At 37.3% G+C, this 17,416-nt stretch overlaps 1 protein-coding gene and 1 pseudogene across 7 annotated transcripts in view; both read left to right on the top strand.

Annotated features, from left to right (window-relative positions):
- LOC308622814 (uncharacterized protein) overlaps positions 1 to 17,416 on the top strand; it is a 583,450-nt gene that overhangs the window by 225,683 nt on the left and 340,351 nt on the right. The gene's annotated exons all lie outside the window — the stretch shown is intronic.
- Positions 6,927 to 8,324, top strand: LOC308622760 (protein ILRUN-like; annotated as a pseudogene). Its single transcript has 2 exons — positions 6,927 to 7,881; positions 8,057 to 8,324. The product of its transcript is annotated as a protein ILRUN-like (transcript).

The following is a 17,416-nucleotide window of genomic DNA, read 5'->3' on the forward strand; positions in this document are numbered from 1 at the left end:
TGTTACTTCCATTTTAATAGGCTAGTCACCATAATATTACTTAAGGGCATTGTATGATACTTAATAGGTTCTAAACAATATTTCTTATTTAATTACATGAATACTGTAATTCCCATCCTAACAATATATTTTCATTTAAGAAGCTGACTACTCTTTCATTATGAAACAAAATTAATTAAATGAACCCTGATCTAATTATGTAAGTGTTCCTTTTGACACAAAAATTAAAGCTTCTATTTCAGAATATAGCTGAGAAATAAGACTAAAGAGGTCAAATATTAAAAATTTTGACATCTTACATATATTGTTTAATTATTTAACATCATTTAATATTGTGCATTCTGGAGTATGCAATCATTAAGTCTTTTGTGTCAGTATACTAAAAATAAAACAAAGTGAAATAATCTAGTGAGTTTTATTGTACTTAATAATTTTAGTAACTTTTAGTCCTAAAAAAAATGTCTGTGACTGTCATCCTCCTGCTGCCAGAAAATTCTCAGCCAGTCTCAATGTTAAGTAATAAGTAATTCCCACCTTTTTTTTTTTTTGCTCGATTTTGTCAGCAGATGCCTTGCATTCAGTTAAAATATGTGATATTTAGAGAAATGTTCTCTTTCATTTTCTTCTACTTAAAGAAAAATTAGAATGTCTTCTTAAAACAGATCACATTGTGAATTTCATGATACTGAGAAACCAGTTATTTCTCTACAGAGGGCAGTAAAACCCTTTATTTTCATTACCTTCATATTTGTTCTGCATTTATTTTAAAACATTAGGTAGCACCCACACGATTTGAGTACTCAGCTATTCAAAATTTGTTAATGTCTCCAGCATTCTGTTATTGCTTTTGGTATTTGAAATATTTAAAAAAGAAGAAAGAGCATATAATGCTTGCATTCATCTAGCAAAGATGAATCATGTTTATATATCAAACAGAACAAATAAATCATATGCCAATAGAACTACTTTGGAAATATGCACTGAAGAGTAGAATTTTTTTTAATGATCTCATGATATCCCTTCTAAAAAAAGCAATCTGATATGACTTTCATTATTCCTTCTGTCATGAAAGTAATAGGACACATGAGTATTTAGAATACTTGAGTGTTTAAACTACCATATGCAAACTATTTGTTTCTCCTTTAGGAATATGATATTATCTTTCCACATTATGAGAATGATGAATGCTATCTCTTCTCTTATGTGTGTGTCTTAAATGCATATGTCTCCTCTGATACAGGTGTTCTTAAATCTCTTTTTTTTCCCCTGTAACAGATAAAATGAATTTGCTGACATAAATATTATATAAACTGTATTGAAAAACTATTTCTCCCAGGTATGATGTCAAGAACTTTACATGATTCTTGATTTCTGTTACAAAACTTCAAGATATGAATTACAATTTGTTTTACATATGAGGAAACCAAGCTTCACAGAGACCAAGCAACTTGTCTAAGTTAGTTGAATTACTAAATCCTGGAATTAGGTGATAAGCCAAGTTTCACTGGCTAAAATGTACTTTCTTTCATGTGCCATCTTTCCTTCTCTATAAAATAGATGCCTGTATTAAAAAAGAAGAAAGATGTCAAGTCAATAAACTAAAAAAAGATCAAACTAAACCTAAAGCAAGCAGAAGTAAGGAAATAATAAAAATGATTAGAATGGGAATTAATGAAATAGAAATAGGGGAATATTGTAAATCAACAAAACCAAAGATTGATTTTTGAAAAGATTAATAAAACTGATAAACTTTTAGCTAGTCTTACCAAGCAAAGAGAGTAAGGGAGAGAAGACCCAAATTACTAAAATTTTGGAATGTAAGAGGGAAACTCATTACTAATATTATAGAAACAAAGAGGAATGCTATGAAAATAAGGTCATATTATTAAAAGTGTACCAACAAATTAGATAACTTAGATGAAATGGATACATTCTTAGTAAGTTACAAACTGTAAAAAGTGACTTAATAAGAAAGGTAATCTAAGTAAATTTAACAAGTAAAGAAATTGAAGTGATAATTACAAAACTTCCAACAAAGAAAAGGTCAGGCATTGATTGATAGATTCATTAGTGAAATCTACCAAACATTTATAGAAGAATTAATAACAATCCTTCTCAGACTTTTCCAAAAAGTAGAGGAGGAGAGGACACTCCCCATAGATTCTATGACATCAATATATACTCTAATACCAAAACCAGACAACATATCATAAGGAAAAACAAAACCAGAAACTACAGTCAGTACTTTTCAGACACAAGAATTCTCAACACAATACTAGCAAACCAAATCTAGCAACATGTAAAAAGGATTATACAACATGATGAAGTGAAATTTCTCCCAGAAATGCAAGGTTGGATTAACATTTGAAAATCCATCAGTGTAATGCACTATGTTAATAAAGGACAAAAATTTGCATAATTATCTAAATAGACTCAGAAACAAATTTTGACAAAATCTACACCTTTAAATGAAAAAAAAAGAGAAAGCATTCAACAAAATAGGAATAGAAGTGAACTTCGTTCTGATAAAAGAATGTATGAAAAATCCACAGCTAACTATGGGGGAATGACTGAATATATCGCCTCTAAGATCAGGAATGGGATAAAAATGTGCTCTCTTGTCACTTCAATACACAACTGGATTTTCTAGGCAGGGCAATTAGACAAGAAAAATAAAAATTAAAATGGTCCAGATTGGAAAGGAAGAAGCAAAACTGTTACAGAAATGCAGTGAGATCTAGATATGATCTCATATATAGAAACTCCTTAAAAATCCGTACATATCTATTAGATGTTATATATGAGTTCAGCAAAGTTGCAGGATAAATATCAATGTATTAAAAAAACAATTGTTTCTCTATATACTAGCATAAATAAAATTATGAAAACAATTTTGTCTGCAAAAATGCCTAAGTGCAACTCCTAGGTAGTATGATAAGCAATTGTTTGGTTTTGTAAGAAACTACCTTACTCTTTCCAGTTGCATACAATTTTAGCAGATTATTTATTTGTTTGTTTGTTTGTTTATTTATTTTGCGGTATGCGGGCCCCTCACTGTTGTGGCCTCTCCCGTTGCGGAGCACAGGCTCTGGACGCGCAGGCTCAGCGGCCATGGCTCACGGGCCCAACCGCTCCGCGGCATGTGGGATCTTCCCGGACCGAGGCACGAACCTGTGTCCCCCTGCATCGGCAGGCGGACTCTCAACCACTGCGCCACCAGGGAAGCCCCAGATTTATTTTTTGAATATCTATTACAGGCTAGGCTTATTTCAGGCTACACTTCTAGGAGCTTGAAGAAAGGCAATGCAAAAAACACACAACATTCCTTTCCTCATATAGTACTCATTCTCGTTGGAGGAGATAACCAGTTAACAAAATAAACAAGTGAATAAAATATATTGGATCTTAAAAAATGCAATGCAGAAAAAAAGACAAGTGAGGAGGATAAGGAAGGCTGGAATTTGGAACCCGTTTTATAGTGAGGAGAAGGAAGACCTTTGGGAGAAGACACCGGTGGAAGCTCATCTCATGTATTATAAAGTTTTAAAACTTCGTATTTCCTGATGCTTCAATATCCCAATGAACTTTCTGTGAGCACCCTGCCCAGGTAACCAGGTGCAGCACTGTGGTAAGGCTGATCCTGCCACAAGTTCCCCTTCTCACCCTGCCTGACTGTGACGTCATGATATTCACAGGCACCCATGAAATCCCCTCAAGCCTTTTCCTTGTATTAATATATTCCACCCTGCCCCCCAATAAAGGCACCTGCCCACAGGTCCTCATTCTCTCTTGGCTCCTTGCAACTCCCGCCATATGGCCCCCTGCATGTGTCTCCCCTTCCAGGACCTGTAGGTATAAAAAATCTCTTTCACTCACATGGTGTTATTCCATGATCCTACCTGACAGACCTTCCTAAAATCCCATTTAAGTTATAAAAGTATTCCTTCCAACACACCTGGGCTATTTGAAGAAATCACATTCCAGATATTCCTTAACAAGTATGAAGTTAATTCCTCAGAAAGCATAGGAGCAGGGCCCTCCTGGCCACTAGGCACTGTAGGCAGAGTGTGGAGAGCCCACGATATTTTTTAGGGACCCATACAATTTTTACTATTTAATTTCTTCTAAAATCAGAAAAAGTGAATGTACTGATAGAGAACATATAACAATGGGGGTGGGTGGGAGAGGGCTGGACTGGGAGTTTGGGATTAGCAGATGCAAACCAGTATATAAAGAACGGATAAATAACAAGGTCCTACTGTTTAGCACATGGAACTATAGCCAATATCCTGTGATAAACCACAATGGAAAACTATGAAAAAGAATGTGTATATGTATAACTGAGTCACTTTGCTGTACAGCAGTAATTAACACTACATTGTAATTCAACTATACTTCAATAAAAAATAAATTTAAAAAAAGAACATATAACTATAAATCCAGCCTGGATTATATTCCTCTTTTTAAAGTCATAAAATATAATTTTTAATTTTTTTTATGTAGGAAGGGGCCCATGAAGACAAATGTTCCTATGCCTAGAACCAGTAGGATGCATCCTGGAAAGAAGCTGAGTGCATGAGGGGAGTGAGGTAGAGAGAAATTCAAATAGTTGGGAGATTACTGGGAAAGAGCACAGAAGTCCTTAAGGCCATATTTACACTTGAGCTTTTACCCTGAGAGAGATGAGAAACAATTAGAGAATTCTGAACATAAATTAACATTTTAAAAGGATCGTTATTGCTGTGCTGTACAGAGTAGATGGTAAAGGCAAGTGGATTATTGAAGATACTGGCAAAATCAAAGTGAAATCATTCTCTGGCAGAGGTGACATGAAGTAGTCAGTTATTGAATGCATTTATTAGTGTCCAACATCCAGAAATAGCAAGACTAAAACTACCAGATAACTAAAATAGTAATTAGCAAGAGTTTATTGTGTACATATAACAGTTTGTGAACTGGGAGCTCTCAAACCAACATGGGAATGAGGTTCAGAGGTATTGCTATAGGAGAGCTTATACAATGAAAAAGTAGAGGCTGCTTATTCTGTACAATGATGGGTTATAGCATTAGAGCTTCCCTAGTGATAGCGTATTGTTTAAAAGTGGACACCACTTGCCAATTTGGGGGAGCAGCTTAAGTTTCATTTATGATTTTCAGAGGCATTTGCAAGAAGTCACCGAAGTTTTGTTTGTTTTGTAAAATAAGCTAAATTAAGTTTTGCTTATGTGGCCTAATTGATTTTGTCTGTTTAGGGAATTTTCAAGTCTGGTCTCTATTTTGTACTTAACTTTAATTTAAGTTAGAATTAAAAGGATTTGCTAATTGTTTGAGACTGGAGGCATAAGAGAATGAGCATGTAGATGGATGTACTTAATTCTCCCAACCAAAAGGAAACTGGGGTCAACTACTACCTGCCTGCTTTTAACTTCTCCAGTAAAAGGCCATAGCTTCGCTCCAAAGATTTTTCTTGTTAGCATCAGCTGCTTCTTCTATATTCAGACAAGTAAATGAAGAAATGTAAACAAAAAGTGTGATAATGACTGAATAGTGACAATGACGGCCGTGTCAAAATTTTGGTGTTTTCTTTTCTCCAATTAGGAGACCTTTTGTATGTTAGGATCATTTACTCTTTAGTTACCCATGATGGTGTTAGAAGTAATTGCAGTGAATATCAGATGTTGTCAACATTAATGTCTATGCCAATGATTTTCAAACAGATAAACAGTGCCGTCACTGCAGAGGGAATGAGATTGCTGAGATGAGAAGTGCATGATGGGCATACCCCAGAGGGAGTAGCTAGGAGACAAGGTGGTGATGGGGAAAAAGGAGGGGGTGTGCCATGTGGAACAGACCAGTAGAATGCCTGGTAGTATCTGAACATTTTACGGAGGATGGGTTGGCTCCATTATAAGTAATGGCCCACCATCAGCATTTTAAATTAGGTTTTATAGTGATTCTTTGCTCTATTTCATTCTCTTGCCCACTTGTGGGGGAAAAAAAAAGTATATGGTATTCAAGTCAGATTTCCAAGGGGAAGAAAAAGAAAAGCAAACTCTAAAATGGAGATTGAAGTCATAACTATGGCTTCATTAACAGAATACTCAACGAACTGAACCACAAACAATATTCGGTTTTCTGTAGATTAGAACACAGAGTTCTGAAACTTAAAGTTTGCTTGAGAGTTGTGTGAGAGTTATTGGAAATGGGAATTTTTGCCCAGAGATTATGAATTTACATTGTTTTCTGGTTAATAATGGAAAGCCAAGTGGAAAAAAAAAATCCTCCAAGGACTGACACTCTTAAGCCTAACCCAATCAGCAGGTCAAGAAACTTCTATCATCTTCCTGTAAATTGATCTGTTCTAATTATAGCTCAAAGGAATTATCAGGGAAACTCCTGGAAACAGTAATTAGTCAAAAAAGATTGAGATGCCCCATCAAACATTTTAGTTTTAAGAAGATATGTTTCACATTTGCAGCCTCCTTTGAACAAGGAGCCCCAGGTGCTGGTGGTATAATGAGGGCACTTTATAATACTGGGGCATGTGGTCTCCAAATAAGACAGACTGTAGCCTTTTCTGCCTTTTTTGTACATCATTTTGCCAGTTGCTGGAGTTTGCTTTAGTTTCTGGCTTCTCTGTTGACCTGATTAGATTAACTGAGTATTTAAATTTTATTTATTCATTACTTGCTTCTGCCAATTTCCCAAAAGGATTTCAGGTGAGCTTAACTGGAAGGCCCTTCACAGAACCCTCCGCATTGTTCCTGTTTGTAATTCACAAATCATTAACACCTCTGTATAGGAGTGCCTTATCAGGCCTCTTGAGTTTTGCAGTTTATACATGGTATTTGTATTATTTAACCTGAGATGTTCTCTCTGCATATCTATTTGTAGTTTTGATGTTTCATTTGGATTCTTGGATATACATGTTCCGCGTACCGACATTTATTTGTTTGAACGCTCTCACTTATCTGCTACCAGTGGCGTGGCGCGGGGGGAGGCGGAGTCAGCGGAGGCGGTGGAGCTGGGAGGGTGGGAGACTGGGGGTGGGAGGGGGGAAAGCACGAGAGTGCGTGCGGGCGTGGCTGAGTGTTTACCCGCATAAGGCAGCGAGACGCCGGGGCCTACCTCAGACGAGCAGGGTCTCGGCGCCTGCCAGCAGCTTCTCCCGGTCCCCCGGACACAGCGACGGCTCGGTTGTGAGGATGCGGGGAAGCGAGTGTCCGGCCCCACACGTGGAGGACATGGACCTGCACCCCAAGCTGATGCAGGAGTTCACCTGCCTGCACCACTGACGAGGACGTGCTCATCTCTGGGTTCCACCAGTTGCTTGGCTTCCAGCTCAACCCGGCTGGCTATGCTTTTTCCTGCCCATGACCAGCTGGAACCTACAAGCAGCAATTGGCGCCTATTATGACTTCCAGAGGCCAAACATCAGTGTGCCCTCTATGTCCTTTGTTGAAGATGTCACCATAGGAGAAGGGGAGTCGATACCTTCTGATACTCAGTTTATAAAAACATGGCGGATGCAGAATTCTGGGGCAGAGGCCTGGCCTCCAGGGGTTTGTTTTAAATACGTCAGAGGAGACCAATTTGGACTTGTGCACGTGGTGATGGTGAGATCGCTAGAGCCCCAAGAGATTGAAGATGTTAGCATCCAGGTGTGCAGCCCAGATAGAGCAGGAATGTATCTGAGCAGGACAGCGGCGGATATACGCGGCCACAGGACTCTACCATGGAGATAGATGCCTTCGGGGCCCTTCTCGGTGTGGAGGTGGGTGGACTTTTAGGAGTAACGTAGCAGCTGTCATCTTTTGAAACGGAGTGCGATACACAGCCACATCGCAAGGTAGAAGGAAACTTCAACCCTTTTGCCTCTCCGTAAAAGAACCGACGGTCGGGCTTCCCTGGAGGCGCAGTGGTTGAGAGTTCGCCTGCCGATGCAGGGGAGACGGGTTCGTGCCCCGGTCTGGGAGGATCCCACATGCCGTGGGGCCATGGCCGCTGAGCCTGTGCGTCTGGAGCCTGTGCTCCGCAACGGGAGAGGCCACAACAGTGAGAGGCCCGCGTACCGCAAAAAAAAAAAGAACCGACAATCAGGTGAAACAATTTAAAAGACCCTGGGGATTCCGGTTTGACTCCATCAGCAAAAACACATGGGCTCCTGTTCCTCACCACAGCGAGCAAGATGGGAGTAGACCCTCACAGAACTCTGTGAATCTCTCCCCCAGCCGTCACGCAGCTTGTCCGTAAGGTAGGTGCCCGAGGAGAAAGGGCAGGTGGTGGGCCTTGGGATTTGTGATACCCCTTCATGGCAAACCTAGAAGCCTAGAATGTTCTTTAAGACTGCTTAGTTCTCCTGCTAATGCAACAGCACACATACCTACCCCCCTCCCCCCGCCACGTCCATGTCCTGTGGATATTACTCCATCCACGTTTGTAATTTACTGCTCTCTCTCTGCTCTGGTTTGGGTGTTGAAAGAACCAACTTCTTTACCTTTAGCATTAACAAAAAAAAAAGTCAAAATATCACGTCATTCTTCCAGTGTAAATGCGTACTAAGTGTGGAGCAGCAACACAGCTTTGGAATTCGTTCCTGCTGTGGTTTTTTTTGGATTTGGGTGGGGTGTTTTTCTTGAGGAAAAAGACAAGCTCAATTATTTATCCTAAATGTTGTTGAGCTTCCAGTTTATTTACCTTGTTTGTGTGAGTTTCAAGTTTATTTACCTTGTTTGTGTGTCTTGTCGATATTTTTCCAGTCTCTTACAGCCCATCCACGTCCTCACTCAAAACCTGGAGTGGCCCAAGTGATATTTTGACTTTTCATGTGTGAGGAATAAGTGAGAGAATTGTTGAGTTAATCATCATTTTAAATATTCTGACTGTTCTAAGACACTTCTAGGTGTTTGATTTCTTCATCTGTTTCTTTCCATGCTTGCTGATTAAACAGTGTCTTCCATGCTCTGCTAAGGTGATGATGGTTCCTGGTTGTTGGTTTTGGTTGGTTGAATAAAGCCCTGATGCTGAGAGCTAAGAAAGACAAAAAAAAGTTTTTAAAATGTATAATCTCTCTGGCCAAAATTATTTGGTACTTGAAATACCAATTTATCTTATTTGATTGGAAATGCTTTTGGAGAAAGCAGAAAAAAAACAAGTTTAGACCTTAGCACTCAAGGTAGCATCTGACATGTTACCAACTTTACTGAGCTTTCCTTTTGTGAATTTAGACAGGTAAAAGCTGCCGAAACTCTATTTGTATTCTGTAGTGTAGATTGTGGTTCTCAAACTTTAATGTAGTTTAGAATTTCTTACACTGCTTGTTAAAACACAGATTGCTGGTCTCGACACCCAGTCTTTTTGATTCAGTATTAGGTTGGGTTTGGGAATTTGTTTTTCTAACAAGTTCCCAGGTGAAGGTGATATTGCTGGCTTGAGAACTGCTGATGTTGTAGATTACGCCAAAGTTTAAGATGATAGGGGCTTCCCTGGTGGCGCAGTGGTTGAGAATCTGCCTGCTAATGCAGGGGACACGGGTTCGAGCCCTGGTCTGGGAGGATCCCACATGCCGCGGAGCAACTAGGCCCGTGAGCCACGACTACTGAGCCTGCGCGTCTGGAGCCTGTGCTCCGCAACAAGAGGCCGCGATAGTGAGAGGCCCGCGCACCGCGATGAAGAGTGGCCCCCGCTTGCCACAACTAGAGAAAGCCCTCACACAGAAATGAAGACGCAACACAGCAAAAATAAATTAATTAATTAATAAAAACTCCTACCCCCAACATCTTCTTAAAAAAAAAAAAAAAAAAAAAAGTTTAAGATGATAATTTTGCTCTTAGAAAAAAATGTCTCTTTGTTGGAAAAAAAGGCACGAAGCCTAAATTTTGATCTCAGTATATTACTCCATGCAAGCTCTTTCCAAGGTACATCTGTTATTGGTGGCTGAAATTGTTTAACATTTAAATTCTAAATACAAAGCTGTTTACTTCTAAGACATGTATTGATACTATGTACAGAGAGAAAAAAGGTTTATTAAGACAGAATTCTGTTTATTTCCTTGTGCCTGCTGTAAGAAATAGAATCATCGATTTAATGACTTTCTATGAATAAGCAATACCAGTTGAGAGTAGATAAATTTAAAATATGGTGTAAAAAATAATATAAAACCAAATGTTTTAACTCCACACACCCAGAGGTAATAATTTTACATCTTAGCATTTAATTTGCAGATTGTATATGTGTATATTTTATATATATTTATATATAATATTATATATAACATTTACATATTATTTTAATTCTGATTTATTTTACTTAATATTACATAGTAATTACTTGTAATTACATTTTCTTACCAAAATATTCTTAAATAATTTTTAAATAGTTACAGAGAAATCAATCATAATATATCAAAACCCCATCTCTAAACATTAGAGTTCAGCTCTTAATATTTACCTTGTAATGAGAATTTTATCACTCTTAATTACATACTTGTTGCCTACACCTGTGGAAATATCCACCTAAGGCCTCGTCTCGGTCTAACCAAAACCATTTAGTCCAGATCCGTCCACAGCCTGTAAAACTCTCTGTGACTTAAAACATGTTTTTTCTGGTATGATCCTCTTATCACATATGAGGTTTTTAAATTCTTTCACTAGTTAGAGTCTCTTCTACTTAAAGTAAGATCTTTATGCACACAGGGCCATGGCAGTCCTTGAGTAAGCCTGTCATGTTCCCACCTGTCAATAAGCATTCAGCACATTTCTGCTCACTTGCTCTGTGACAACCTAGGTATCATGTGTCTTTGGGAAAACATAGTCCCACTTAAATTTCTTCCTTCTAAATCTCCTGTTTAGGGACAGCTATGGTACCTATTACCATAAGGCCAGGGATTTTTGACAACAGATCATGGCAGAGTCTTGTCAGAAACAGCTCATTTAGCAAAACTTCTGGCGTGTGGCATTTATTCAGCCAGATGATTTTATACTCATGAGAAATGAGAACTTTTTTGTACTTACAATTTGATTTTTTTTTTGCTTCATCTCATTTAACTCTTGGTAAAATCCTTGTGTGTCTCATCTGTACAAACAAAACATTATTTGTAGCAAATCTCTTCCAGCTCAAAACTCAACATTCCCACCAGCTCCCTCTTTTAATATCCACCAAATTAGACAATGATAGTCTCTGTTATCTGGCCCAGTCTCACTACAACAGCGACATTTCTTCTGGTGATTCTTGTCCTTAAGGACTTGAAATTGCCTTCAGAACTAACCTGAGAGCATGAGGATTTATCTCCCACCTTGATTCCCATCTAAGATCTATGAAGAACAGTCCCTGAACGGTGCTTGACACATAGCAGAACAACCAATATTTGTTCAATGAGTAATTCGTTAACACTATTAAAATTTAGCAGATGTTTTACTTTTTTTCTCCAGAAATTAACTTTCAGTTAACGCGGTCTGCTTGGTTTTCATGCTATTGTTTATTTATATTGATGTATTAATTTACAAATCATTTGCTTCCAAAAAGAGTTTGAAGTATAGTATATAAAATATCTGTATAAGTCCATTAAACAGTAAAAGCATAATGGATGATTAAAGAGTATATTATGTTCCTCTCAAATTTATTTAAAATCAAAAATAAGCTTAATTTGTCTTCCATATGCAAAATCCATAATGAATGGTGGGTGTCGGTGGTTAGAAAAAGGAGATTGACTTTAAATAAAAAAATACCACTTAGTGATGATGATTATAACACATTTTAAATATGAGTCACTGTGTGCTAGCATTTATAGAATAAAAATTATGAAAAATTTAGATATATTGACATTTCTGGGTTTAGAATACTAACAATTCTTATGTCATTAAATATGTACTGTTCTTGGCAATGGGCATGAAAATATTGCCTAGGCACATGAAGTTATACCATTTTGAGAGTATAATATTCATTTCAGCATGCCAGTCTTTTTTTTTTTTTTTTTGTGCGGTACGCGGGCCTCCCACTGCCGCGGCCTCTCCCGTTGCGGAGCACAGGCTCCGGACACGCAGGCTCAGCGGCCATGGCTCACGGGCCCAGCCGCTCCGCGGCATGTGGGATCTTCCCGGACCGGGGCACGAATCCTGCATCGGCTGGCGGACTCCCAACCACTGCACCACCAGGGAAGCCCCAGCATGCCAGTCTTAAATTCAGGGATTAAACTAATTTTTCTTTTTCAGAGTAATAAATTTATAATTCAACTGGCTTGCATCCACATATTTTCCTCAGTACATGCAAACGTGTTCAAATATTGGATCTGAAATAACTTGACTTTCTATTTAAATTTTGGTGAGTTAATGACAGCAGGAGATTAAAAAGGAGCAAATACCTTGGGCAAGTGCCACTGCTCTGTTGGAGTTTTGTTTTAATGGAAGTTCACTTTTTTCTACTGGAAGACTATGTGAGATTTAGAGTTTAAATACGAACCGTATAATTCATGAGTTAGCTCATGAAGTAATTTGCTTTAACTGTGAGTCTCAGTTGTATATTTCTTGTTTTATTCTTTTTTTAATGACATTTATTGTTCTCTTTCTAACTTTGCAAGCAATACATGTTCATTGCAGACAATTAGAAATACATAAAAACATGAAGTAAAATTAATAATCACCCATAATCCCCACCCCCCAGAGATAACCATCGTTAGCATTTTAATGCATTTCTTCCTGGTATCTACGTATTTTTTTTATACTGTATATCTTAATTTTATTTTTTTAACATCTTTATTGGAGTATAATTGCTTTACAATGGTGTGTTAGTTTCTGCTTTATAACAAAGTGAATCAGCTATACATACATATTGGAGTATAATTGGAGTTATTGGAGTATAATTGCTTTACAATGGTGTGTTAGTTTCTGCTTTATAACAAAGTGAATCAGCTATACATAAATATGTTCCCATATCTCCCCCCTCTTGCGTCTCCCTCCCTCCCTATCCCACCCCTCTAGGTGGTCACAAAGCATCGAGCTGACCTCCCTGTGCTATGCGGCTGCTTCCCACTAGCTATCTATTTTACATTTGGTAGTGTATATGTGTCCATGCCACACTCTCACTTCGTCCGGGCTTACCCTTCCCCCTCCCTGTGTCCTCAAGTCCATTCTCTACATCTGCATCTTTATTCCTGTCCTGCCCTAGGTTCTTCAGAACCACTTTTTTTTTTTTTTTTAGATTCCATATATATGTGTTAGCATACAGTATTTGTGACTTACTTCACTCTGTATGACAGACTCTAGGTCCATTCACCTCACTACAAATAACTCAGTTTCGTTTCTTTTTATGGCTAATTGAAATATAATTGACATATAACACTTTGTTAGTTCCAAGTACACAACAGCATGATTCAGTATTTCTGTACACTATAAAATGATCACCATGATATGCCTAGTTATCATCTGTCGCCATACAAAGATACTACAGTTGTATATTTCTAAATGCAGAAAATAAATGCCTACTTCATGGACTGTTGTCCATGAAGATTAAATAAAATCTGTCCATGAAAGATTAAATAAAATGTTACATGAAATGATTTTTCTAAATGCGTAAAAGATTACTTATCATAGTACTTTCCCCAAATTTTATTTGTCATCTTGTCTAGTATTTCTAAGGATGGGAATGGTACTAAAACTCTTCCTAAAAAATTCAAAATATTTACAAACAAGCAGAGAAAATTAATGCAGAAATATTGAAGAGGCAAAACAACATGGAATTTTTGAGGAACACCTGTAAATTGGTAAAGCTAGAGGGAAGAGACAATGAAAGGAAGTAGTCTGAATGCAACTAGAAAGTTAGATACCTTCCACTCATACCCATTGATGACTAAGTGTTTCCTACCCAGACACTGCTTTTACTGACCCCAGAAACTATGCTAATTTTCCCCCTACTCCTGGACTGCCATTGGGCCATCTCTCTGCCTGTGAACATGGTATTGGCTGCACCAGAATCCGTTCATTACCTAACTTTTCACTGAATCTCCACAGACATAATTAGCCTCTTGTAATCAACACATTCTGTATGTTTTATTTTTAGAGACCCATATCTATGGTCACCTTTTAGATGTAAACTTGTCTAGTACAAGAACTTAATTCCTAATCATCCTAATATTTTCAAAGCCTCGATCAGATTGCAAGTAGCAGATACAAGAGATATTTATTAAGCTGACTGCTAAATTTTGTAAAGTACATTTATTTAGATTTTATTACTTTATATTTATTATGTTATTTAGCAAATTTTATTATTGCTGTATCATCCAGAGGCACATACAGTTACTACTGTCATTTAAAATCAGTGGGAGTGGAGGGGGATTTTGCAAGGTATATTTGCTAATGTTCAGTACATACAGGAATTTCACAAACTAAATTCACATCATGAATATTCACATTAGGTACAGAGCATGAGATCTAACTTGTGGACTGAGGTTACAATATTGTGGAGGAGCATTAGTAAGCTTACTTGCTTGCAGAAAAATATCACCTCCTTAACCTAACTCGTATCAGAAATAATGCTGACATTTTAGTCTTGATACTTTTGACTCCTTTCTTTCAGTGGGTTTTGAACTCAGAGAATGGGTAATGCACTGTATATATTGACTCCCTTGAACTATAGCAAGGATAACTTCAGTCAATATAGTGGCAAGATAAGAACAATTTGTTATGGTTTTTTGCTTTAGATTTATACGTTTGCCTTAAAAAAATTTTTGTTTTATATTGGAGTACAGTAGAGTATATATTTTTTTATTAGAAAGATATTTATTTTTTCTTTTCCATTATAGTTTATTATAAGATATTTAATATAGTTCCCTCTGCTATACAGTAGGACCTTGTTTATTATATTTATTTTTAAAATTTTTATTTTATATTGGAGTAGAGTTGATTAACAATGTTGTGTTAGTTTCAGGTGTACAGCAAAGTGATTCAGTTATACACATACATGTATCTGTTCTTTTTCAGATTATTTTCACATTTAGGTTATTACAGAGTATTAAGCAGAGTTCCCTATGCTCTACAGTAGGTCCTTGTTGGTTATCTATTTTAAATAGAGCAGTGTGTACATGTCAATCCCACACTCCCAGTCTCTCTCTCCTCCACCACCCTTCCTCGGTGCTAGCCATAAGTTCGTTCTCTAAGTCTGTGAGTCTGTTTCTGTTTCGTAGACAAGTTCGTTTGTATCTTTTTTTTTTTTAGATTCCACATATAAGTGATATCATATGATATTTGTCTTTCTCTTTCTGACTTGCTTCACTTAGAATGATAATCTCCAGGTCCATTCATGTTGCTGCAGATGGAATCATTTTGTTCTTTTTTATGGCTGAGTAATATTCCATTGTATATATGTACCATATTTCCTTAACCTGTCCTCTGTTGATGGACATTTAGGTTGCTTCCATGTCTTGGCTATTGTAAACAGCACTGCAATGAACATTGGGGTGCATGTATCTTTTTGAACAATGGTTTTCTCCAGATATATGCCCAGGAGTGGGATTGCTGGATCATATGGTAGCTCTGTCTTTAGTTTCTTAAGGAAACTCCATACTGTTCTCCGTAGTGGCTGTATCAATTTACATTCCCACCAACAGTGCAAGAGGGTTCCGTCTTCTCCACACCCTCTCCAGCATTTATTGTTTGTAGACTTTTTGGTGATGGCCATCCTGACTGGTGTGAGGTGATAGCTCATTGTAGTTTTGATTTTCATTTCTCCAGTAATCAGTGATGTTGAACATTTTTTCTTGTGCCTCTTTGCCATCTGTATGTCTTCTTTGGAGAAATGTCTATTTAGATCTTCTGCTCATTTCTTGATTGGGTTGTTTGTTTTTTTTAATATTGAGCTGCATGAGCTATTTGTATGTTTTGGAGATTAATCCCTTGTTGGTCTCATCATTTGCAAATATTTTCTCCCATTCTGTGGGTTGTCTTTTCATTTTGTTAATGGTTACCTTTGCTTTGCAAAAGCTTTTAAATTTAATTAGGTCCCATTCATTACTCTAGGAGGTGAATCCAAAAAGATATTGCTGTGATTTATGTCAAAGAGTGTTTTGCCTATGTTTTCCTCTAAGAGTTTTATAGTATCCAATCTTACATTTAGGGTTTTTTTTTTTTTTTTTTTTTGTGGTATGCCGTCCTCTCACTGTTATGGCCTCTCCCGTTGCGGAGCACAGGCTCCGGATGCACAGGCTCAGCGGCCATGGCTCACGGGCCCAGCCGCTCCGCGGCATGTGGGATCTTCCCAGACTGGGGCACGAACCCGTGTCCCCTGCATCGGCAGGCGGACTCTCAACCACTGCGCCACCAGGGAAGCCCACATTTAGGTTTTAATCCATTTTGCATCTATTTTTGTGTATGGTGTTAGAGAATGTTCTAATTTCATTCTTTTACATGTAGCTGTCCAGTTTTCCCAGTACTAGCTATCAAAAAGACTGTCTTGTCTCCATTGTATGTTCTTGCCTCCTTTGTTGTAGATTAATTGACCATAGGTGCGTGGGTTTATTTCTGGGCTTTCTATCCTGTTCCATTGATCTTTAGTGACTTGGACTCTAAATCCACAACAAGGAGCAGAGAAAACAATACTCAAAATTGGATATTTTTAGAAATATGGGGATCCTTTATATATGTCATCTGATGATATATTTACTAGTGGAACTAAGAGCTTCTTATTAGGGTATATTTGAACTTGTAGAGAGATGTGAAAGCTGCATGTTTATTAGCACCTACTAGTATTTGTTATTGCTAATATATCAATAGAAGAGAGAAAGATTTGTTTTTTAGTGAGCATATTTTCTATGACTGTACTGAATCCATTCTCTGACTTTTACTTTTTAATGCTGGGAGAAAAATTAGATACTTATATTTATATGAAGTATACTGAGTCCTAATAGATTTGAGTTCACAGTCCAGTTTAGCCATTGACTATCTAAAAATGGGCAAAGTAAGACAATACCTCAGTTTTCTCATATGTTTATCTCAAATTCATTGTGTCTATCTCATAAAAAATACAATAGATAATTTATGGAAGGCATATAAAGGCATTGTCTGTCACAGAAATGCTTCCTAAAATATTATTATTATGCTTGGAGTTGTGGAAATTACAAAGGATATGAATATTGGAATAATAAAGTTAAGTAGAGAAAAGAAATAAGTAACAGAGGATTGCATATGGCATGTTACCAATGTCCAAAACAAAGAATGCTAAGCAAGATGTTATGTAGACAATAAAGAATCTGATTCAACTATAAAAATTAAGGCAAGTGAATAAAGAACGTAGTCAATTTGAAATTGTATTTATGTGTGGAGAGATAGTGGACAGAATAGGGTAGGAGCACATAGACTAAGTAAATCATTGCCAATGTATCCGTCCTCAGAGGAGAGGGCTAAATTAGTGCCAGTCTTTGTGATTCCTT

Source organism: Mesoplodon bidens (assembly GCF_964165515.1).
Source record: "Mesoplodon bidens genome assembly, chromosome: 9".
Lineage (NCBI taxonomy): Eukaryota > Metazoa > Chordata > Mammalia > Artiodactyla > Ziphiidae > Mesoplodon > Mesoplodon bidens.